At 43.3% G+C, this 26,119-nt stretch overlaps 1 protein-coding gene across 6 annotated transcripts in view; it reads right to left on the bottom strand.

Moving 5' to 3' along the window:
- Positions 1–26,119, bottom strand: part of cdc42bpa (CDC42 binding protein kinase alpha) — a 126,358-nt gene that overhangs the window by 84,018 nt on the left and 16,221 nt on the right. The gene's annotated exons all lie outside the window — the stretch shown is intronic.

Here is a 26,119-nt window from a genome sequence, read left to right as displayed (position 1 = left end):
CGAGTTTGCACTTATTTCTTTAAACCTTCCCTGTTCCCTCAGAAATGTTGGCGACTTCCGTAGCAACTCCTGCCATTTATTATTTATCCAAATAGCAGCACGCAAAGCCACAAGACAGGATTCAGGCGTAACATGAAGGTAAAGTGCTGAGGCCCCTGAAAAAAAATGCTGAAAGCGAATCTTTTGATTCCAGGTCCGTTGCAGGGAAGTGCACATCGGCCAACGGGAGAAAACAATAACACCGAGTGGAATTTAAGGCAAGGACACTCTGCGGCAGGGAAATCAGGGCCGGCTCTAAAAATAAACGGCGGATCTGGCAACTGCAAACCACGCGTAACCTCCAATAGGAGGAGAGGAAGCGAGGGGCCACATGGCTCGGAGAAGCACCCAATACCTTCTGTGCCAAGGGGTGGGTTACTCACAAGGCCTAGGGGGCACCCCAAGATGGCTCTATTCTCTAATTCAGAACGTTATCATGCAGGAATTTACAAACTCAGTGCTTTAATGGAACAAAGCAAGGGGTCACGTGGGTAGAATTGCTGCCTCACAGTCTTGGGTTCGATCCTGAGCAGGGGATGATATTTTCTCCATGGTCAAGTTTGTATTTTTTATAAGCTGCAGTCATATACACAGGTTGGCTACCAGTCTCAAGATACTATTTCTGACTTGGGTCGAAGGTGCCACCATGGAGTCCAGTTTCTGCCATAAGCAGTCACTATACTAAGTCACTTAACCAGATATTCAGCTATTTTAGCAATTATACTCTCTGCACTAGCAATCCCACTAACCTCATCCAGGTCCAAGTACTTGGGATAAGCACAAGGGCAACTTGGCCCTTGAACAAGTTGCCCAATACCAGGTATTAACACCATGGGGACCCTGGCATAGTACCAGGCACAAGGGCAACTTGGCCCTTGAACAAGTTGCCCAATACCAGGTATTAACACCATGGGGACCCTGGCATAGTACCAGGCCTGACATAGGACCAGTCCACAGGCCCAAGTCAGGACATGAAGGTCCATATGAAGGGCAGCAGCAAAGAACTGGGCAGTAGCAGAAAGTCTGAACCAGAAAGTTAGTATGAATGTCAACACTGGAACCAAAGAGACACAAGGAAAAGAGGAGCAGGCAAGTCTGACCCACAGTGGGTAATGGAGGAGTGCTCTCCCAGGCCTTGTATTTCAACCTTGGGTCCCCAGATGTTACTTATATACATCTCCCAGAATGCTTTTACCTTTAATTATATATTAGAAAACTAATTCTATGGATTAGGTAGACCAGAAACATCTGGAAATCCAAGGATTTGCAACAATCAAATTAAAAGAAAAGACAGGTTACTAGGGTCAGAAACCTAGCAACCCATCAGAAGGAACAGTTTTGGTACAACATGTAGATACAGTTGTTAAATTACAGCTGCCAATATGGTTCATTCACGGACACTTACAATGTTTTTTATGTATATATGTATGTATGTATGTATGGATATCTTTATTTATAAAGTGCTACTTATGTACGCAGTGCTATACAGTAGAATAGATTAATACAAACAGGGGGTTATTGAGAAAATAATAGATAAATACAAATGAATACAAGATACAGTTGCAATAAGTTAAAGACACAAGAGGGTGGAGGTCCTTGCCCCGTAGAGCTTACAATCTATACATATAATCTGATGGGGTGGTGCAATTAGCAGTGTTGGAGGAATCCCGATGGAGTTATGTGGCACGGAGCTGCTGACCATGGAGAATTGCACGCCTGCACAGTGCCAAGTGTCTAATAAAATTTGCCCTTTAACGTCCCATTAAGTGATTGAATGCAGTAGGTAATGCACAGGTATTGTGATGTAGTGGAAAAACTGGGTATTTGGAAAAAGATAAAGGTTAAGTCTATCTGCGCAGCCGTTCATCGTGAGCGAGCCAAGGAAATGTCCCGGGTCTGTAACCCCCAGAGGCAGCATCTGCGTTCGTTCCAGTACAACTTTTAATCTTCTTGTAAATATTTTATATAACATTTCAGATATTTAGTTTCCTTTTTTATAAGACAGTTAATGCGTTTCAGCTCCTAACAATCTGTTCTGGGAAGGGGGTATCCCTTATCATGCCAGACCCCAGCAAACATTGGCAAATTAGCACAAATTGACCTAGTAAAAGCCTGCCTTGTGTGACTGCCTTTAACCCTTTGTGAGTCAGGGTTGGTTCTTTGACTTACGCAGCACGTTCCCATGCATACCTATGATATACATCAATGAGCAGTCAGGAAACTCAGGCTCTACAGCGCCAGTATTTGTCTTTAATGTGATGTCTACTTCTACAGCACTTACAGGGTTAAAGCAAATGCAAATTGTCCGTTTCTTACTGACAGTAAAAATCCAAGTTATGGATTTATGGAACTACCTTGTCTGTAGTCACCCATTTTTAGCTGTGAGACACCCAATGAGGGTGAAGACACACAGAGCTACTAGTAGCAGCTACTTGTTGTGACTACTTAAATAGACAATGCTGATCATTTACTGATAACTGTCTCAACGTGTGTATTAGCAGAGGCAATTCCCAGTATTGTCTATGGCAGGGGATTTTCTGGCATTTAGTAGCTGTGAGAAAATAGCTGCTACTAGTAGCTCTGTGTGTCTTCACCCTAAGGGCCCATCCCTAATACTCTCACCCTAACTGGCCTTTGGACTGGACGTTAAGTGCCAACCAGTACAGCAAATAAGCAACAAGCCAAGGACTCACCCTAACTGTCCCTCTATTACACATGGGTGCTTCCACCTTGGGGCACCTAAATAGTTCCAAAGCCAGGCCAAGCTGCAGGGGTCATCTCTCACTGATAGCAGCCTGCCTTCCCTCACTTAACCCTGAGTGCCTACCTACCTATCTCCTCTGCAGGCTTGCCAGCATTACTGAGTTGGCCTATAGAAGGCAGACTTCACAGAGTCTGAGCTACCTCATACCTGCCTGCCCTGCTTCTAAAATGTATATATTTTCTGTTAAAAAATTGTATTGGAGGAATCATATGCCAGAACTCCCTGGTCCAAAGCCCTTACAGGCAGCAGCCATGGCTGAATCCAGGGCACAAGAGGTTCTCAGATATAAAATCTATGTATTTGGTGCATAGTCCCTGCCATGTCAGTGTATTTGTTCAGTATAACCCAGACTAAAACCATACAGAGGTCCAATGACATTTACTCACTATGTTCTGACTGTTTTCGAGGCAATCACCCATTTAACATTCCGCGGTTCCTCGGCCTGAATTGACTACAGCATATTTTCTGCAGGACAGATAAGTGCCAACATCTGAAATCACAGCTTAGAAGAATCCGGCATATCCGGAGCCCAAGAGAGGCCACAGTTACGCACACGCTCCATTCCAGATGCTCCTATTTTCCCAGGCCAGAAGGATAATGTGATTTTAATAGGGTCAAGGAGAGTCAGTCAGTCCTGCCCAAACCCTATCCCACAGGTATGGAAACCATAAAAGGGGCCACTGCCCTAATTTCCAGCTGTGATGACATGAAACACTTTCATTGTAACCCTTTCTCCTTTACCAGTTACAGGTATAAAGGTGCTTCCTATTCTGCATCATGGTTTCTGAAATGGGAAGCTTAGCTTGCCCTTTAATGGGCCGCCCTATCTGATTTTACTAGTTGTGCTCTCTAAGTTTTCAGAGACAGTTTTTTTTTTACTTTCTCCACAGTCATCCCAATTAAATTTACCCACAAAAGCAAACGTCAGGATGGTTTCCAGTTAACGATTAACTCATCAGATGATCTCAGAATGATTTCAGGGTTAAATAATGTTAAAGGGACACTACCATGAAAAAGTGATGTTTGGATTTGTGTATAAAACAGTGTGTAACCAAATATAAAATAAATCACATAGCAGGGAGTGAACTACTTATTCATATGCGAGCGCAAAATCAAGATACTTCTTTTTATCATCTCTTTACTCTATAAAAATTGCTATTATTATTAGAATTAACTTTAATTTATAAAGCGCCAGTAAAGGCATAGGATCTATTATCCAGAATGCTTGGATACTTTGGCAGTTTTCCAGATAAAGGATCTTATCTACTATTTGGATCACCACACCACAAGTCTGCTAAAAATAATTTAAACATTAAATAAACCCAATAGGATTGTTTTGGAATGGATTAATGCAGTTTAGTAAGGATCAAGTACAAGGCATTGCTTTATTATTACAGAGAAAAGGGAATCATTTAACCATTAAATAAACCCAATAGGGCTGTTCTGCCCCCAATAAGGGGTAATTATATCTTAGTTGGGATCAAGTACAGGTACTGTTTTATTATTACAGAGAAAAGGGAATCATTTAACCATTAAATAAACCCAATAGGGTTGTTCTGCCCCAATAAGGGGTAATTATATCTTAGTTGGGATCAAGTACAGGTACTGTTTTATTATTACAGAGAAAAGGGAATCATTTAACCATTAAATAAACCCAATAGGGCTGTTCTGCCCCCAATAAGGGGTAATTATATCTTAGTTGGGATCAAGTACAGGTACTGTTTTATTATTACAGAGAAAAGGGAATCATTTAACCATGAAATAAACCCAATAGGGCTGTTCTGCCCCAATAAGGGGTAATTATATCTTAGTTGGGATCAAGTACAGGTACTGTTTTATTATTACAGAGAAAAGGGAATCATTTAACCATTAAATAAACCCAATAGGGCTGTTCTGCCCCCAATAAGGGGTAATTATATCTTAGTTGGGATCAAGTACAGGTACTGTTTTATTATTACAGAGAAAAGGGAATCATTTAACCATGAAATAAACCCAATAGGGCTGTTCTGCCCCAATAAGGGGTAATTATATCTTAGTTGGGATCAAGTACATGTACTGTTTTATTATTACAGAGAAAAGGGAATCATTTAACCATTAAATAAACCCAATAGGACTGTTCTGCCCCCAATAAGGGGTAATTATATCTTAGTTGGGATCAAGTACAGGTACTGCTTTATTATTACAGAGAAAAAGGAAAGCATCTTTTTAACATTACAATTATTTGCTTAAAATGGACCCTATGGGAGACGGCCTTCCTGTACTTTGAAGTTTTCTGGATAACGGGTTTGCAAATAAGGGATCCCATACCTGTATATTCCCCAACGCTGTACAACAGAAGCTCCATGAAGCTTACCATTCACACTGCATATCCCTATCCTAGCATCATTGTAAACATTTCCAAATGTCATTTGGCTTTTGTGGCACCTGATCTACACGATCTTAAATAAGCCCATTCAATATTCAGATTCCAAGTTTAAAACCTATTTATAACTCCATTTTAATGGTTTGTTATGTTTCATAGCGTTTGACTGTGTGGATCCCATTACTGGCCAACATTCCCCTCCTCGTTACTAGCCTGGCATTAACTGGACAAAGAGGAAAACACTGCCATAACTTTAGCTGGAGAGGCAGCCGTTTACTTAAACATCTGTACTTTCCATAAACACTCGGCCCTCATATAAATCAGGCGGCAGAGTATGCCGGGCTGCAGTGCCGCACTGCTGTTTACTTTAGTGACTTGATCACCTTGTTGAAGACACTTTGTGTACATGTGAAAGGCCAATGCTTGGCAAATGGATGTTTCAAGCTCCAAGGAAACCCAGTCCCCATCACTTGCGGCTACGGCCAGGCTCGTGCGCTAAAAATAACAGATTCTACAGATACCGGCACCTTTCTGCGACCAAAACCGTTTTAAGCACTGTATTTAAACAGCTGGGTTGCTCATGGGAGCTAATGTTGACAAGAGGTCGTTATGGCAATAAAATGTGTTTGTGCCCATTTTCTAACAGATTGCTTACGCCGACATCGCAAGTCTGTGCCGTTCCCTGTGCAGGAAAGGACCCATATGTACAATAGAAGGGCACTATCGTCAGATTTAAGGAACTGTTTTTTTTCCAAAACCCATCAGTTAATAGAGCTTCTCCAGCAGAATCCTGCATTGTAATCTGTTTTTCCCATGGGGCTAGCCATATTCTTCATTTCCCAGGGTGCCACAGCCATGCGACCTGTGCTCTGATAAACTTCACTCACACTTTACTGCTGCGCTGCAAGTTGGAGTGATATCCCCCCCTCACCCCCAGCAGCCGATCAGCAGAACAATGGGAAGGGAGCAAGATAGCAGCTCCCAGTAGGTATCAGAATAGCACTCAATAGTAAGAAATCCAAGTCCGGCTTGGGACTCCTCCAGTTACATGGGAGTAGGAGAAACAATAGGTTAGCTGAAAGCAGTTCTAATGTGTAGCGCTGGCTGAAAGCTCAGACTCAGGCACAAGGCACTGAGATGGCGCCTACACACCAATATTACAGCTACAAATACATTTGTTGGTTCAAGAATACAATTTTAAATGGTAGAGTAAATTTAGAAATAAAAAGTACCACATAAAAATCATGACAGAATCCCTTTAAAAATGTTTACTTACAACTAAAAACACTGTGTAATACTACATACAGATGAGTAGAATAGAATAAAATCTTTTAATTCTAAAAAAAAGTTGTAGTTATTTTTTTTTTTTCCTCTTCAAGGGAATGACATTTCCTGGTACTCGCATGACTGTTTCTACTTACTGTCTGCCAACAACAGCAGTCCTGTCTTGCTTTATGGCAGCTTTGGCAGGGATTGTAGATTTGCACTCAAGGTCAGAGGAAGACACCTGTCAGAATCAAAGTCAAAGGGCTACGGAACACGGGGGGGGGGGGGCTACACTGATGCCTTGGGGTAGTTCTATGCACTATAGAACTGCATAGGAAAAGCATCTAAAATCACTGGGAAGCTGCGTTTATTATGTCAATAACCTAAGTACATTTCCTTTATTTCTTTAGGACAAGGAAACTTGTAATCAGTTGCAGTTTTTGGCCCTGCCCAGAACCTTTTAGGAATAATGATCAGATGCCAATGTTGGGAATGAAGGCCGCTGGGGAGAGGACCCCACCCATCAAGGAGCAGGGATATTTAAACCTGCCCAATCGATATCTGGATGATTTTGGGCAAGATACAGTTGACAGCTTTTATCGACCAATGTATGGCCACCTTAAGTCTGCACCACAGGTATGGGATTCCTTATCCGGAAACCCGTTATCCAGAAAGCTCCGAATTACAGAAAGCCTGTCTGCCATAGACTCTATTTTAATCAAATAATTCACAATTTTGAAACTGATTTCCTTTTTCTCTATAGCAGGGGTGTCAAACTCAATCACATAAGGGGGCCAAAATCTAAAACACAGGCTAAGTCGCGGGCCAAATTTTTTATTAATATACTTAGCAAGATACTAAGGGGTACATTTATCACAATGGGTAAAAAGTGGAGTAAGACATTACCGGTGATGTTGCTCATAGCAGCCTATAGATGCTTTGCTACTGTTACTGATTACTAATTGGATGCCTTGGGCAACATTAGCGGTAATGCTTCACTCCACTTTTTACACAGCATGATAAATATACCTCTTAGTCTTAGTTACTATGTGAGGAAAATGGAAATTGATCAGGCTGGATGGTCAGACACACTCACCAAGGGCCACATAAAACAGCCAGGTGGGCCGGATTTGGCCCCCGGGCCTTGTGTTTGACATATATGCTCTATAGTAATAAAACAGTACCTTGTAATTGATCCCAACTAAGATATAAATAATCCTTATTGGATGCAAAACAATCCTATTGGGTTTAATTAATGGTTTATTGATTTTTTAGTAGACTTAAGGTACGGAGATCCAAATTACAGAAAGACCCCTTATCCGGAATACCCTTGCTATTCTGGATAATGGGTCCTATACCTGTAGTAACAAAAGGGGCAATAAAAGGAAGATGGTGGCATGGAGTTCCTAAAAAGGAGCACTGGTTCAGAGAAAACCTCCAATTAATCCGGCTTTCCTTGTCCCTGTCCTTTTTTATTTACTCTGGCTCTCTCCACCATTCCAGTTAGTTGCACTGTTAGGGACAATAAGCTGAGCAGCACAACATCCACATCATTGACCTTCAGTGAATGGTGGGTATGCGCTACAATGCCACCATGGTTTTTAGAGACTCAGGTTACAATTCTTACTGACATTCCCACATTTCTTCCATGTCACAGACCCCCCCCCCACTAAGTAAAATCTCACAAGTGGGCTGTTAGGCCGTGCTGGCTGCACTTAGAAGGGCACCGGGGAAAGACACATGGTAGGCCTGTCTCTTGTTAAAATGTGCCCTCTCTCTTTGAGATATCCTATAGCCCTTATGTGCCGCATTGCTGGAATTGTGCTGGCCATCCTGCCTGGGTGGCAGGCCACATTCCGGAACAAAAATGGCCGCCTGCTTCTAATTTACTGCAGTCTCCACATTGCACTACTAATGAGAAAATCCACTGAAGAAATGAAAATAAAGCATGTTTTGATTCCCCAATGCTCCCTATACAAATGTCACGGATGCAAAGAATTTATTCCTGTGTGGGAGGCAGGAGGCTATAAATAGGAAATAGGAATACTTCATCTGCTTGGGGTTAGTTACTTAGTGAGTATCCACCATATCTACAGTGAGTTTTGTCTTTATTTATTCACTTATACCATGTGACACACACAGAACACACACAAGTAGCTTATATGAGGGGTTCCCCATATCTAGGGGTGTTTGTCTTTGTTTATTCACTTATACCATGTGACACACACACAGAATGATGGGTAAGTGGGAGGGGCCTGTAACAAGTAGTTTATATGAGGGGTTCCCCATATCTAGGGGTGTTTGTCTTTGTTTATTCACTTATACCATGTGACACACACACAGAATGATGGGTAAGTGGGAGGGGCTTGTAACAAATAGTTTATATGAGGGGTTCCCCATATCTAGGGGTGTTTGTCTTTGTTTATTCACTTATACCATGTGACACACACAGACTGATGGGTAAGTGGGAGGGGCCTGTAACAAGTAGTTTATATGAGGGGTTCCCCATATCTAGGGGTGTTTGTCTTTGTTTATTCACTTATACCATGTGACACACACACAGAATGATGGGTAAGTGGGAGGGGCCTGTAACAAGTAGTTTATATGAGGGGTTCCCCATATCTAGGGGTGTTTGTCTTTGTTTATTCACTTATACCATGTGACACACACACAGAATGATGGGTAAGTGGGAGGGGCCTGTAACAAGTAGTTTATATGAGGGGTTCCCCATATCTAGGGGTGTTTGTCTTTGTTTATTCACTTATACCATGTGACACACACAGACTGATGGGTAAGTGGGAGGGGCCTGTAACAAGTAGTTTATATGAGGGGTTCCCCATATCTAGGGGTGTTTGTCTTTGTTTTCTCAGTTATACCATGTGACACACACACACAGAATGATGGGTAAGTGGGAGGGGCCTGTAACAAGTAGTATCTAGGTGTGTTTTGCCTTCACTGATTCAGTTATACCATGTAACAAAGCCAAGGCCTATAATACAGAGTTTATACGAGGCACTCCTAATGTATATGCATTACAAGATGTAACTGATACCGTAAAATCCTGCATCCCAAGGCCAGACACATAGCAGACAGGCCACATTTTAATCTGCAGCGTGACTACGAGCAGCAGTTACACACACAGCCATACCCAGCAGTTGGATGGCGGCATATGGGGATTCTTCGAAAGACTTGGGCAGCAGTGATAAGGCGAATCTAATCGCAGCCTCCGATGGAGCAGCTGTTGCTTTCTCACTGCCAACATCTGATATCATTTATTTATCAGTGTTATCCAGAGCCTAAATGCTCTTCCACTTATATCTAAGGCAGCAAAGCTATAGATATATATAATATATATCAGAAAAGGCCTTGATAATGGATTGAGCCATTTTGCTACGCACTTCCTTTCACTTAGGCTGATACTTGAAGGCAATAACTGCAGTGAATAAACGGACAAGGTCACTCATTTTTAATTTGTGAAAGAATTGGGAACCTTTTAATATCTGATTGTGCTTGCTGTTTCATTCCTCTAAATAATAAATCAACTTCTATTTTAGGCCCAGTGGATCTTCACTCTGTGCAGCTGGTCCAGAGACAGACAACCTTCACTTCAGTCAGTGGCACCCAGACAAACCAGTGAGAATGTTAGGGTAAAGACACATGGAGCTACTAGTAGCAGCTACTTGTCACGGCTACTAAACACCAGAAAATCCCCTGCCATAGACAATACTAAAGGGGGCCATACACAGGCCAATTCTAGCTGCCGACATGGGTCCCTTAGACCGAGGGGCAGGTTAAAACATTTAGTCGGATTGGGGACCGCATCGGCTCGTTGATGTGGTCCCCGAACCGACTTTGCCTATACCCGTCGTTATAATTTGAAATTGGAAGCAACCAAATTAGCCTGGATTCTCCCGATATCCCCCACCCATAGGTGGGAGATATCGGGAGAAGATCCGCTCACTTGGTGACATCGCCAAGCGAGCGGATCTGAAGGTGTTTGGCCATCTTAAGAATTGCCCCTGCTAAAACACAGGTAGAGACAGTTATCAGTAAAAGATCAGCATTGTCTATTTTAGTAGCTACGCCAAGTAGCTGCTACTAGTAGCTCCGTGTGCCTTCACCCTTAAGGTTGATGACCCACAGAACTATTTAATCACCCGCGATAGATGTTTGTTATCTTGGGCGACTAACAGCTCTGAAATGCCTTACCACTGGCAATAATAGGAGTCGTCGGTGGAAAGGCCTAGGCATCACTTTGGCTTTCCAAAGTTGCAAAGTTAGTCGCCCACCATAGCAGAGCTCCGTCGAACATAAGCCTAAAAGGGAGAGTTAAAAATAATAAAGAGGGAACTATACATAACACGGCTGGATCACTGCGGAACATGAAATCTGCAACCAATTCCATACCTTACGCCTGATGTACTTAAATATACAACATGCTAAACACTTTCCTTCATTGACACGTATTGGCAGAGTGGCTAACTAACATATACAGAGCAGATGTTCCATATTACAATAGCAGTTATTTACTCGAGGCTTTGAGAGTGCGCCAGAGAGAGAGAGCGCCATATAATCGCTAACTTTGGAAAAACGATCAAGAGTAAAATGTACGTTTTTGTGCATGATACATAACGTGTGTAATGATGAGAGATATTTGGGGGGAAATAATTTGCTTAAATGCTTAAAACTTTTAGCTGTCTTTACAGTGGCAAACATCTAATCTCCATTGTAAGCAGCAGTCCTGCCCTGCTTTATGGCTGAGATTCTAGCTATCTGTATAACAGAGCATTCTGTCACAGTGGCACAGATCCTATCTGACCCCCCCATTGTAAGCAGCAGTCCTGCCCTGCTTTATGGCTGAGATTCTAGCTATCTGTATAACAGAGCATTCTGTCACAGTGGCACAGACCCTATCTGATCCCCCCCCCCCCCCCCCCATTGTAAGCAGCAGTCCTGCCCTGCTTTATGGCTGAGATTCTAGCTATCTGTATAACAGAGCATTCTGTCACAGTGCACAGATCCTATCTGATCCCCCCATTGTAAGCAGCAGTCCTGCCCTGCTTTAATGGCTGAGATTCCAGCTATCTGTATAACAGAGCATTCTGTCACAGTGGCACAGATCCTATCTGATCCCCCCCCCCATTGTAAGCAGCAGTCCTGCCCTGCTTTATGGCTGAGATTCTAGCTATCTGTATAACAGAGCATTCTGTCACAGTGGCACAGATCCTATCTGATCCCCCCCCCATTGTAAGCAGCAGTCCTGCCCTGCTTTATGGCTGAGATTCTAGCTATCTGTAACAGAGCATCTGTCACAGTGGCCAGATCTATCTGATCCCCCATTGTAAGCAGCAGTCCTGCCCTGCTTATGGCTGAGATTCTAGCTATCTGTATAACAGAGCATTCTGTCACAGTGGCACAGATCCTATCTGATCCCCCCATTGTAAGCAGCAGTCCTGCCCTGCTTTATGGCTGAGATTCTAGCTATCTGTATAAACAGAGCATTCTGTCACAGTGGCACAGATCCTATCTGATCCCCCCATTGTAAGCAGCAGTCCTGCCCTGCTTTATGGCTGAGATTCTAGCTATCTGTATAACAGAGCATTCTGTCACAGTGGCACAGATCCTATCTGATCCCCCCATTGTAAGCAGCAGTCCTGCCCTGCTTTATGGCTGAGATTCTAGCTATCTGTATAACAGAGCATTCTGTCACAGTGGCACAGATCCTATCTGATCCCCCCCCCCATTGTAAGCAGCAGTCCTGTTCTGCTTTATGGCTGAGATTCTAGCTATCTGTATAACAGAGCATTCTGTCACAGTGGCACAGATCCTATCTGATCCCCCCATTGTAAGCAGCAGTCCTGCCCTGCTTTATGGCTGAGATTCTAGCTCAGCCATATTCTACCTGTACTCAGCGTACATATCAGTATTGCCAGAAAGCAGCTTTTTTTTCTATAGGCAACAAAAGAACAGCAGCACAGACTATTGTGCCAGAACAACTGACATAATAAAATAAAATAATGCTAACACACACAATTTCTCCTAGCAGATACCTAGTTTGTGGTGAATTTCCCCTTTAACCTTCCATTCTTAGTAGGGTTCCCAATCATTTAGTGTAAGCCCCTTGCAGAGAAATTCCCAGCAATATACAAAATGAGCCTTATTTTATCTACATGGGGATTCCTCAAACTCATGTGTTTCCTGAATAGCAGGAGCCATTAGACCATGGCGGTGGGGTTTACAGCACACACAAGACCTTGTCATCCAATCTGCCACAGCTGTCTCTATTCTGCCGGCCTGTGAAGTCTCACTCAATGCCCCCTGATCTCCTAAATATTTCCAGTTCAATTTCTCAGTTATATTTATATTATCCTTTATATACATTTAAAATACTCTGCAGCCTTTACAGAGATAGCTCACCCACACACATCCCTCCCCAGTGGAGCTTACGATCTAGGAACCCTATCACAGACAGTCTTTTATATCAGGAGCAAAAATACATAATAAATGTATATTGGAAGCATGCTTACTCTACCAAAGGCAAAGAAAACCTGTTTAGGGGGGTTAAGTTCCCCTTTAAATTACTAGTCACCTCTATTTAGTCTGTATAGTGACAGTGCCAGCTCCTGCTTGTGGCTGAGTCTAGACACTGGCCACGGTTTCTTTGACGCATACAGACGAACACATTGCAAATAGAAGGCAATATATTTTTAGTCTGGGTTGTCAGTTCTGGGAACTTAGCACGTCTCTGTGAATACAGCATTCTGTTCCTTAGGTGTTGCTGTCCCTTTAAGAAAGCCAGTTGTTCCGGAAGACAGAGTTTCACCTGCACCTGGCCTATTGAAAGTCACCGTATGTGACAACACATGTCGGCGGGACTCGAAATGTGGCAAAGACGCTCGGTTGGCTTTTCATTGTTAGCCAAAGAATAACAGCAGGTGAGGCTGCCCAAGGGGCTGCAACAAAGGAGCGCGTCAGGGGCTGCTAGAAGCCATCAGCTTGGCACAGGCAGGGCCCCATGACCTGCAACTCCCGCGTGGGGCCCGTCATATAAATAGGTCATGTGACCTCTGATCCATTAGTGACAATCACTCTATTATCCCTCACTGGGTGGGGGGGCAGAAGCATAAAAGGGACAGACAGGCACTGCCTCCAGCAGTTCACCTTTTAGATGTAGAGAATAATATTCTGAGATCATTTGCAACAGTTCTTCATTTTTTATTATTTGTAGTTTTTTAGTAGCTCTCCAGTTGGGGGTTTCAGCAGCTATTTGGTTGCTAGGGTCCAAGTTACTTTAGCAACCAGGGAGTGGTTTGGATAAGAGATTGGTACAGGTATGGGACCCGTTATCCAGACCTGGGGTTTTCCGGAAAAGGGGTCTTTCGGTAATTCAGATCTCCTACCTTAAGTCTGCTAATAAAACTATTTAAACAGTAATTAAACCAAATAGTATTGTTTTGGCTCCAATAAGGATAAATTATATCTTAGTTGGGATCAAGTACAGGTACTGTTTTATTATTACAGAGAAAAGGGAATCATTTAACCATTAAATAAACCCAATAGGGCTGTTCTGCCCCAATAAGGGGTAATTATATCTTAGTTGGGATCAAGTACAGGTACTGTTTTATTATTACAGCGAAAAGGGAATCATTTAACCATTAAATAAACCCAATAGGACTGTTCTGCCCCAATAAGGGGTAATTATATCTTAGTTGGGATCAAGTACAGGTACTGTTTTATTATTACAGAGAAAAGGGAATCATTTAACCATGAAATAAACCCAATAGGGCTGTTCTGCCCCAATAAGGGGTAATTATATCTTAGTTGGGATCAAGTACAGGTACTGTTTTATTATTACAGAGAAAAGGGAATCATTTAACCATTAAATAAACCCAATAGGGCTGTTCTGCCCCCAATAAGGGGTAATTAGATCTCAGTTGGGATCAAGTACAGGTACTGTTTTATTATTACAGAGAAAAGGGAATCATTTAACCATGTAATAAACCCAATAGGGCTGTTCTGCCCCAATAAGGGGTAATTATATCTTAGTTGGGATCAAGTACAGGTACTGTTTTATTATTACAGAGAAAAGGGAATCATTTAACCATTAAATAACCCCAATAGGGCTGTTCTGCCCCCAATAAGGGGTAATTATATCTTAGTTGGGATCAAGTACAGGTACTGTTTTATTATTACAGCGAAAAAGGAAACCATTTTTTAAAATGTGAATTATTTGATTAAAATGGAGTCTATGGGAGATGGCCTTTCCATAATTTGGAACTAATGGGTTTCCGGATATGGGGTCCCATACCTGTATATGAATAAAAGAGGGCCTGAATAGAAAAGAAAGTTACAAAAAGTAACAATAACAATAGTTTTTTTATATCCCCTTTAACACAGGCCTAGGAGCAGAGACAGCCGCCTCGCTTATTTTCCACCGAGCTGCTGTTCAGCATTACAGTTAGCCACGTGGCCACGAGCCAGAGAATGTTGGGGGATGCTGGACGTTATCATGCACAGCAGCTGGCGGGCCGCATATTCTGACATGAGTAAAGGGTTAAATAATGCAGCTGTTGCAGCCCCCCACTGACAGGCAGAGGGGGCATCTGGTGTAGGAGCCACAGAGTGACAGCTGCTCCTGTAAGTGAGTTTGCACTACACCGCCCCTGGGTGCCTTAGAAGCAGCAGGAAAGAGAAAGCACAGGGGGGGGGGGGGAATCTGAAGATCCATTTAGGGACAAAAAATACATCTCGGAGCTGGCAACTCCCTGAACCTGCTGAATTGCACTAGCTCCTGTAGCCTCACATGTAGGCAGCCACAGGGGGATAACTATTGCACATATACAGTAGCACGTGGCTTTCCCAGACAGAAGCTGAACTACAATTCTCTGCATCCCAATTCTGAGAGTTGTAGTTTAACAACCACTAATGTCGTTCTTCCTTTCACTGGGCATACTCTGTAGTACATAACTATACGTCCTCGCCGTGCTTCGGGGGCAAAATCCCCGGCCCCCCGCCATGTGTCTGAGCAGATACAGCGCCTGGTGTGGGGAGGCAGGAAGAGGAAACAGCTGTGCGTAAAAAGCCTAAAATGATCTAATTATCTGTATATCTGGGCTATTTGTAACTCTCTGTCATTCTCACTTTCTGCCAACCATCATCAGGAAGGGCCCCAGAATATTCCATTTGTTATCACTCCACCCCCAGGCCATAAAGAGTTAATCAGGCCTCTGGGCAGATGTACAGCAGATCATTAGTGACACAATCAGGAAAAAGGGAGACGGAAGGAGGAATGACATCAGTGATTATTCCTCCTGCCAGATGGGCTCTAACACCTCCTGGCACTGACGCTGTTAATTTCCAAATTGTACCGTCTCTTTTATTGTTCTGCAGGCACTTTATTTACCAACATGTGTTCCACCAACCGCAGGATTATAATAGCTCAGCAACACTCTTCTAACATCCTGTAAATAATATAGGGACTTATGTACCCCCTACTGTAAATGATAAGGATATTAGCAGTCACTGAGGGGTTCTGTGCCCATATAAAGGCACCAGGCTGCAGGCTGAGTTATACAGGGAACTCTGAGTATCACTCATGTATTATAAGGGATAATGTACCCCCTACTGTAAATGATAAGGATATTAGCAGTCACTGAGGGGTTCTGTGCCCATATAAAGGCACAAGGCTGCAGGCTGAGTTATACAGGGAACTCTGAGTATCACTCATGTATTATAAGGGATAATGTACCCCCTACTGTAAATGATAAGGATATTAGCAGGCACTGAGGGGTTCTGTGCCCATATAAAGGCACAAGGCTGCAGGCTGAGTTATACAGGGAACTCTGAGTATCACTCATGTATTATAAGGGATAATGTACCCCCTACTGTAAATGATAAGGATATTAGCAGTCACTGAGGGGTTCTGTGCCCATATAAAGGCACAAGGCTGCAGGCTGAGTTATACAGGGAACTCTGAGTATCACTCATGTATTATAAGGGATAATGTACCCCCTACTGTAAATGATAAGGATATTAGAAGTCACTGAGGGGTTCTGTGACCATACAGTTGTAACAATAATAATAATAACAGCAATACTAATGTCATCTCTGTATTGATTTATATTCAAACTCTCAGCGTAAGACCTATACGCTAGTTAGCAAATAGCAGGCCCTATCTGAGCCAACTGAAAGCAAGTCTATGTGAGGTCAGGTTACGGCTGGGTGAGGTGGCAATGCAGGTGAATTACGCCTCTCTAGTATTTTATTTCCCTTGAGCCACTGAAAGTTACAATAACAGTGCATGGTACCTGTTCTGTGATACATAGAGTTTGAAAGTGCAGTTAAACCTGTTTAGGAACATGGCTATTGTTTCTGGCGCACACAGGGCCATAGCGCCGCTGTCTCACCTGCTGCTACCAGATACGTCTTTAAATGGTGTAAATAGAGGTTCTGCATACAGTGGGGCCCAACAGAACGCCAGTGGAAGGTAGGTGGTAAAGAGCAAGGCAAGATGAAAACCAGCATGATGAGATGCTGACAGAAGAACAAGATGGAGATAGCAGGATATAGTGGTGACAGTAGGGCATGATGGAGGCAGTAGGAGAAGACAGGAAAATAGGACAGGATGGTGACAACTGGACAAGATGGAGACAGTTGGAGAAGATGGAAACATTAGGGCAAGATGGAGACAGTGGAGTAAGATGGAGACAGTAGGAGAAGAAACATTAGGGCAAGATGGAGACAGTGGAGTAAGATGGAGGCAGTAGGAGAAGATATCAATAAAAGGACAGGATGGTGACAACTGTTCAAGATAGGGACAGTTGGACAAGATAGAAACATTAGGGCAAGATGGAGACAGTAGAGTAAGATGGAGACAGTAGAGTAAGATGGAGACAGTAGGAGAAGACAGGAACAATAGGACAGGATGGTGACAACTGGACAAGATGGAGACAGTGGGAAAAGATAGAGACAGTTGGAGAAGAAGGAAACATTAGGGCACGATGGAGACAGTGGAGTAAGATGGAGACAGTAGGAGAACACAGGAACAATAGGACAGGATGGTGACAACTGGACAAGATGGAGACAGTGGGAAAAGATAGAGACAGTTGGAGAAGAAGGAAACATTAGGGCACGATGGAGACAGTGGAGTAAGATGGAGACAGTAGGAGAACACAGGAACAACAGGACAGGATGCTGACAAAAGCACAAGAGAGAGACAGTAAAGTGGAGACAGAAGGGTATGGTGGGCTTAGTTGGATAAGAAGACAGTACAGCAAGACTGAGACAGTAGGACAAAACTGAGACAGTGGTGCAAGGTAAAGACAGCTAAGGAAAAGTAGACAATGGGGTAACAGAGACACTAGGGTAAGATGGCAACAGGAGGGTAAAATCGAGACAGTAGGAGGGTAAGATTGAGACAGTAAATCAGTCATTGTGGAAATATAACCCCCAAGCAGGAGACCCAGTTCATCAAAACCTGAAGAGCCATGGCTTGAGCAGTCCTAGTTTAATAAAGAATGAGGTCTCACAAAGCTTTCACTTAGGCCCCAGCACAACTATAGGCAGCCCCGGCACCTGATCTCGCCTTATGTAAAATAAAGGCAGTTTTACTGTCGTGGAATGGGAGTGCGGTGATATGTCTAATACATTCCTGGCAACTCTCGGAATGATCATATTCCTTTATATGAAGCAGAAACATCAATCATAAAAATGTTTGGGTCACATGACTAACAGAAATCTATACATAACTTTTCCATTGTATAGGAAATACTGTATGAGATTAATAATAAAGTGTATAGGACAGAATCCCAATAAAGTGACTTGGTTAAATAGCCGGCGCTCTCTGTTCCCCCCAACTGCTGCCAGATGCCGGCTCTGTCTCCCCCCCACTAAATCACTTCCAATAAACACACAGCGGCTACACAACGACACGGTGGGATTAGAGGGCCCCCTTGGCAGAAGCTGACACTATAATGCAAGGTATCGGGATTTGTTACTGAATTCCCCTGTAGATCCCAGAGCTGGCAGTGACCATATATAGAGATACTGGTACAGGGGGCACAGTTACGCTTCTTACATACTATGGGCATTAAATTTGTGCACACAGTTATCCAATCCGCTCTCAGTATTCACTTTCAAGTCAAGTCAGCTTTAGTGTCATCACATTTGCAAACTGCAAATTCACTGAGGGCTACTTGGGTGACTTTTCTACACCAGGGGTTAAAGAAGATGGCAACATAATTTTCCATGTATTTGCCCCCCCCCACCCCCCTGGCATGTAAAGAAAAAATGGTGATACCGCTCACTGCTGCAAAGTACCCTGGGAAAGTCCATTTATTAAGAACAGGTGCACCTTACTGGGGTAAAAGTAGGGATGCACCAAATCCCGGATTTGGTTTGGGATTCGGGACGAATCCAGGCTTTTATTGAAGGATTCGGTTTTGGACGAATCCACGGTCCCGGCCGAACCGAATCCTAACTAGCATAAATTAGCATTCAGAAAGTGTTACATGGTCTGGGGCAGGGGCGGGCCAAGCCGACCGGGCGCCCTAGGCAACCCGGTCGGCTAACTCCGCCCACCTCCCCGCCCCCCCGAACGGTGCATGCGCGCCAATGCACAGGAGGAGTTGCGGGGGGGGGGGGCGGGGCAGTTAGATCGGTCATTGCCTCCGCCGCTAATGACAAGTGGCGGAGGCAATGACAAAATAGCGCTAGGGGTAGGCAGGAGAGGCTCCTGCCTGGCGCCTCTAAATTGTTGCGCCCTAGGCAGCTGCCTCTTCTGCCTACCCCTAGTTCCGGCCCTGGTTGGGGGGGGGGATTTCCACCACACGCACGCCGATTTTGAACCCCGAATTTGGTTTGGCAGAATCCGTTGGGGTGGATTCGGGGGTTCGGTCGAACCCAAAAAAATGGGTTTGGTGCATCCCTAAGTAAAAGGTTGGCAATGGTGCTCACTGCAGGGAGGGCGCCTAACAAATCCCTCCCCACCACATTGGCTTGCCCTTTAAAGATAATAGTTGAAGGTTCCAAGGGAAAAAAAACCAATTGTTCTGTTTGTAGTTTGGGTCCAGTAGCACAAAGAAGCTCTAACTCCCTGTTCCCTGGAAGCTGGAACTCCCGGCGGTTACAGACGAGCTGGCACAGCGGAGCAAGCAGTATTCCACAAGGAGCAACATCCTCCCATTTATAGTCAAAAATGTTCCCTGGCTCGGCTCCCATTGTGCTTCCTGCGGCCCCCAGACACATCTTCCCTTTCTGCCATCAATCAGGTTAACCAGAAAGCTCCCTCGTGACTTCCAGCAGCGAGATGCTTCTAAAGGAATCCCGTTATTGTATAGCGACATCCTAGCATGTTCCAGAACTCGGGGGGGGGGGACACTAAGCGCCCCAAATTCAGCATTTACAGGGCAGTGCTCTCAGCTTGTCTGGCAACTGTATATATTGATTATCGGCTGAGTATACTGTAAATACGGAGAATAAAATCAGATGTAATGTGGGGGTTAAACAGAAGGTACCCTGGATAAACAGCCGGGTACAAATGTGCAAGGGCCTCCATTAACTGCAGCAGTGGGCTGGGCTTAAGCAGTCGTGGCAGCTTACAAGGGAAGGAGTGGGCTGGGCTAGAAGACTCTAATGGCGGCTTACTGAGACAAGGATGGATTGTCATTAATCCAAAGAGTGGGCCAGACCAGACCAATCTGAAGGCAGGTAACAGAAGGGAGAGACAGGGCGCCATTAATTCAAGCAGAAGATTGATTAACTCCCTTAGTATCTTAAAGGAACAGTGACATAATAACATATAATATAATTTATGTCCCTGGCTAAGTGCTAAAACCGCTGGATTCTACAGAGCGACATATTGATCTACTGCAAAGGGAGAAAGTAGAAAATGGTGGTTTTATAAAATTGTTAGCTGCCAGGCACAAATTACCCCAATCAGCCAATCAGGCACTTGGATGAATACTAACGATTCATTAACCCATGGATTCCCAGTTGCTTGCAGTAAATGACTGCTACAGAGATTCATCTAATCCCCTTGGTCTGCAATTATATTCTGTGCAAGCCAATCAGAGCCTGAGTCCCAGTTGTTCTGAATGTCCCCACTCTGTGCTCTTATGATTGGCTCCTGGAACCCGGCCGCCGCTATGGTGAGTTTAACAGATGTTGCATACTTTCCTTGGTTTAATTAAAGAACTTACAAAAAAAAGTAAATGTAAAAAAAGTATTAAAATTCTGTTCTGGTTTTGGCAAAGCTGGGAGACTACTCCCCCCCCCCAGGGGGGTTAAAGGAGCGGCAGTGTAAAAATGGCAAAATTAATAAAGTTAATTGTGCAAATATGTAATCTATAAAGGCTGGAGTGGGCAGATATCTAACATAATGGCCAGAACACTGCTTCCTGCTTTACAACTCTCTAAGCTGATAGCACTCAGTAGCCAATCAATGACTTTAGGGGGGGCCTCCCAAACTAACTGAACAGTTATGTCCCACGTGCCCCCCCCTCAAGTCACGGGCTAATTAAGAGGTTAGAGAGCTGAAAGCAGGAAGCAGTGTTCTGGCTATTATGTTAGACATCTTCCCACTCCAGCCTTTATAGATTACATTTTTGCCTAACTAGCTATGTTACAATTATTTTTTTATTTTGTGCAGTCTGTCGTTTTTACCCAGTTTCATTTTTACATTTAACTGTTCCTTTAAAAACGCATCCCTGAGAACATATTGAGGCACAGCTTTATGGGGATGCAGCATGTTTAGGTGCTAAGGACACTGACCATAGAGATTCACTTTATTTACTACAATCCAGTGGAAAAGATCAGCCAAGAACCTTTCTGTACATAAAACCTTATTTTACCAGGGTCATCCAAAAGCACATCTGGTAATGCTAACTGTCCTATAACTGCTATCCCACAGCCCCAATCCCTTCTCATCCAAGGGGTGATTACCCCCCCCCCCCTGCTACTATAGGCACCATCTCTCCCTACTATACCTGTTATCCCACAGCCCCAGTGCCTTCCCAGAGGCTATTATCCCCCCACTGCTACTATAGGCACCATCTCTCCCTACTATACCTGCTATCCCACAGCCCCAGTCCCTTCCCAGAGGCTATTATCCCCCCACTGTTACTATAGGCACCATCTCTCCCTACTATACCTGCTATCCCACAGCCCCAGTCCCTTCCCAGAGGCTATTATCCCCCCACTGCTACTATAGGCACCATCTCTCCCTACTATACCTGCTATCCCACAGCCCCAGTCCCTTCCCAGAGGCTATTATCCCCCCACTGCTACTATAGGCACCATCTCTCCCTACTATACCTGCTATCCCACAGCCCCAGTCCCTTCCCAGAGGCTATTATCCCCCCACTGCTACTATAGGCACCATCTCTCCCTACTATACCTGCTATCCCACAGCCACAGTCCCTTCCCAGAGGCTATTATCCCCCCACTGCTACTATAGGCACCATCTCTCCCTACTATACCTGCTATCCCACAGCCCCAGTCCCTTCCCAGAGGCTATTATCCCCCCACTACTACCATAGGCACCATCTCTCCCTACTATACCTGCAATACAATACAAGACATATATGGTGCATATTTCCATACATTCGTGAATAAAACAGAGAATTGAGTCCCGACTGTAAGACACACGTAAACCAGATCTGCCATTGGCAGGCGTTGGGGGAAGCGCAGCCGGGGGAACGGCGGTCTCTGCCAGCGTAAGGATTTAATAATCCGTGCAGGCAGCAGGATTAATGATTACACTTTTATTTTCTTGGAGCACAGAATTTCCTGAAGTTATTTCAGTTAGTAAAGCTCTAGTCCCAATAAAAATCTGACTTTCCATTACATAATATAATTATAAAGTTAACGCACAGGCTAGAGGAAAAATCTAGGATTTCCAATAAAAATTAGTGCCATGTATCATGTGTTACGGTATATATATATACACACACACACACATATACAGTATATGTACAGCAGTATAGGCAATGTTTATGCTTACATTGCAAGTCAAACCAACCAATCAGCCGTTAGCTTTTACTTGTTTGTTACAGGAAGAAAAGCAGAAACAAACATTCTTATTGGCTGTTAAATTCCATGGCAAACCTTGCATGTGTTTGTACACAGCCCCTGCAGATTCTAACCAGCCTACTCATTGGTTACTCCTGCAACTACCTCCTTCCTATTCATCAATACACTTGGTTTACGCTTGGTTTATAAGGAAGGATAATACAATATATACCATTATGTTTCTACTGCATTTTCTTTTGGGGGGAGGGGCACATGTAACTGACGGGAAATGATCCCACATAGAGGCGGGGCTATAATATGATGATGGGACAGCGTTGTGCTGGGATTCAGAGCAGGAAGCAACTAAACGTTAATCAGATAATCCCAAATTCTGAAGGGGTGATGCATTATATTCTGTTATTTATGATTCTCTGAAGGAAAAACATTTAACTGTTATCAGGGAACATCACAAACGGCGGAAAATGTCAGCGCGGGAAAACACTGCATCTACAAGTTAATGGAAATGTGAGGAAGGAATACAGATGAGGTGCCATTTGCACCCATACAGCAGGCCACAAGAAACATCTGCGGGCATTATAGACACCTTACACCAGATTTATCATGCCATTGTTACTATTTAGGTGGAATAACATGGCCTAAACCATTCTGAATTTCCATTTTAGAATGTTGAGAGTCATCATGATGTCATAGCAATGTAACTACAGCCCTGAGAGTCATTATGATGACATAGTAAAGGAACTACAGCCCTGAACCAACTGGGTAACAATTCAACAGTCATAATGATGTCACACCCTTTAGGTGGAACTATATGGCCTAAACCATTCTGAATCTCCATTGTAGAATGTTAAGAGTTGGGATGATGTAATAATAATGTAACTACAACCCTGAAAGTCATGATAATGTCATTGTGATGTAAATACAACCCTTTATGTGAAACTACATAACCTAAACCATTCTTAATTTTCATGGTGATGATTTCATCGTAATGGAACTAAACCCCTGCGAGTCATGATGATGTCAAAGATATGTAACTACAGCCCTAGCCTAGTGTAACAATACAAGAGTCATGATGATATTATAGTAATGTGACTACAGCCCTGAGAGTCATTATGATGACATAGTAATGGAACTACAGCCCTGAGCCAAGTGGGTAACAATTCAAGAGTCATAATGTAATCCTTTAGGTTCAACTATATGGCCTAAACCATTCTGAATTTCTTTTTTAGAATGTTAAGAGTTATGATGATGTAACAGTAATACAACCCTGAAAGTTATGATAATGTCATTGTGATGTATAAACAACCCTGTAACTACAGCCCGTAAAGGCAAGATGATGTCATAGTAATGTAACTACAGCCCGTAAAGGCAAGATGATGTCATAGTAATGTAACTACAGCCCGTAAAGGCAAGATGATGTCATAGTAATGTAACTTCAGCCCGTAAAGGCAAGATGATGTCATAGTAATGTAACTACAACTACAGCCCGTAAAGGCAAGATGATGTCATAGTAATGTAACTACAGCCCGTAAAGGCAAGATGATGTCATAGTAATGTAACTACAGCCCGTAAAGGCAAGATGATGTCATAGTAATGTAACTACAACTACAGCCCGTAAAGGCAAGATGATGTCATAGTAATGTAACTACAGCCCGTAATGGCAAGATGATGTCATAGTAATGTAACTACAGCCCGTAATGGCAAGATGATGTCATAGTAATGTAACTACAGCCCGTAATGGCAAGATGATGTCATAGTAATGTAACTACAGCCCGTAAAGGCAAGATGATGTCATAGTAATGTAACTACAGCCATTAGGGTTATGATGATGTCATAGTAATGTAACTATAGCCCTAAGAGTCATGAAGATGTCATAGTAATGTAACTACAATCTGGAAAGTCACTATAATGTCAAAGCAATGTAACTGCAACCCTAAGTCAATGGGAAAACAATACAAAAGTTGTGATGATGTCATAGTAATGTAACTACAGCCCTGAGCCAATGGAGTAACAATACACATTGGTTTGCCAGGACAGACCCAGGTTCCCCCAATCATATCCATGGTGGAGAGGGGGCAGGAATCATCTCTGCTAGTGGTTTCATCAGGAGCACACAGAAAGTACCTTCTGCAGGCTGAAGCACGTGGCACATACATGTGTCTGTCAAGTACTGTGGGGAGTTTCCTGTCGCAATGAGTTCTGGGCAATGGAAGCATTTATGTTTTATGGGATGAATATTTCCATAAAGCTAAAGACAGACAGACAGAGCACCAGGATTACAAGGGATTAAGGCAAATTTAGTGCAATTAAAAGGCATTGTTGCAGGAAGCTGCACCGTGAATCAGGAGCATGTGGCGGTTGCCCATTGGGTCCGGCGGGCAAGTGATTAGCTGAACGCACATCGCAGACAATCATCTGTCAACCCCGGACACAGAGAGGATTAGAGAAATGGCAATTTTGCAACTGTAATTCGGGCAATAAAACACCTGCCAGGTTGGAGCTGCCAAGTCTCCGACTCATTTATTAAAGTGTAGTCAGATGCTCTGCAGGCGCCTTTTCGCCTCCTTTTTATCACCCAAATGTATTTGTTTTATCAGCCTCTTTATTTAGGGTGGTCCAACCTCCAGTCCTACAGTGCAACTCCCAGCACCCAGGCCTCACATCATACAGCAGTCCTGCTTCATAAATATGGCCTTGCCACTGCTATAGACAGCCCTGTATGTTGGCCTGGCCGGCAAAAATTACACTCAATGTTATTAATATGGAAAAAACTTTAATAGAAGAAAGGCCAGTCATTTTTTCCAGAAAAGGTGGCAACCCTACCTGTATGCCAGCATTCCCTTCTGCGTGTATTGTAGGAATACATGTCCCATCATTCCCTGCTGGCCCTCATGTTGACAGGCAACACACACTTAAAAGAAACTATACCCCCCCTCAACAATGTAGGTCTCTATAAAAAAATATTACATAAAAGAGTTCATTTGTAAAACCCTGCTTCATCTAAATAAACCATTTTCATAAAAATATACTTATTGGGGCAGAACAGCCCTATTGGGTTTATTTAATGGTTAAATGATTCCCTTTTCTCTGTAATAATAAAACAGTAGCTGTACTTGATCCCAACTAAGATATAATTACCCCTTATTGGGGGCAGAACAGCCCTATTGGGTTTATTTAATGGTTAAATGATTCCCTTTTCTCTGTAATAATAAAACAGTAGCTGTACTTGATCCCAACTAAGATATAATTACCCCTTATTGGGGGCAGAACAGCCCTATTGGGTTTATTTCATGGTTAAATGATTCCCTTTTCTCTGTAATAATAAAACAGTACCTGTACTTGATCCCAACTAAGATATAATTACCCCTTATTGGGGCAGAACAGCCCTATTGGGTTTATTTAATGGTTAAATGATTCCCTTTTCTCTGTAATAATAAAACAGTACCTGTACTTGATCCCAACTAAGATATAATTACCCCTTATTGGGGCAGAACAGCCCTATTGGGTTTATTTAATGGTTAAATGATTCCCTTTTCTCTGTAATAATAAAACAGTACCTGTACTTGATCCCAACTAAGATATAATTACCCCTTATTGGGGGCAGAACAGCCCTATTGGGTTTATTTCATGGTTAAATGATTCCCTTTTCTCTGTAATAATAA

Source organism: Xenopus tropicalis, chromosome 5, assembly GCF_000004195.4.
Source record: "Xenopus tropicalis strain Nigerian chromosome 5, UCB_Xtro_10.0, whole genome shotgun sequence".
In the NCBI taxonomy this organism is placed as follows: Eukaryota; Metazoa; Chordata; class Amphibia; order Anura; family Pipidae; genus Xenopus; species Xenopus tropicalis.
The sequence above is the reverse complement of the archived record's forward strand: the minus strand, read 5'-3'. Positions and strand labels throughout refer to the sequence as shown.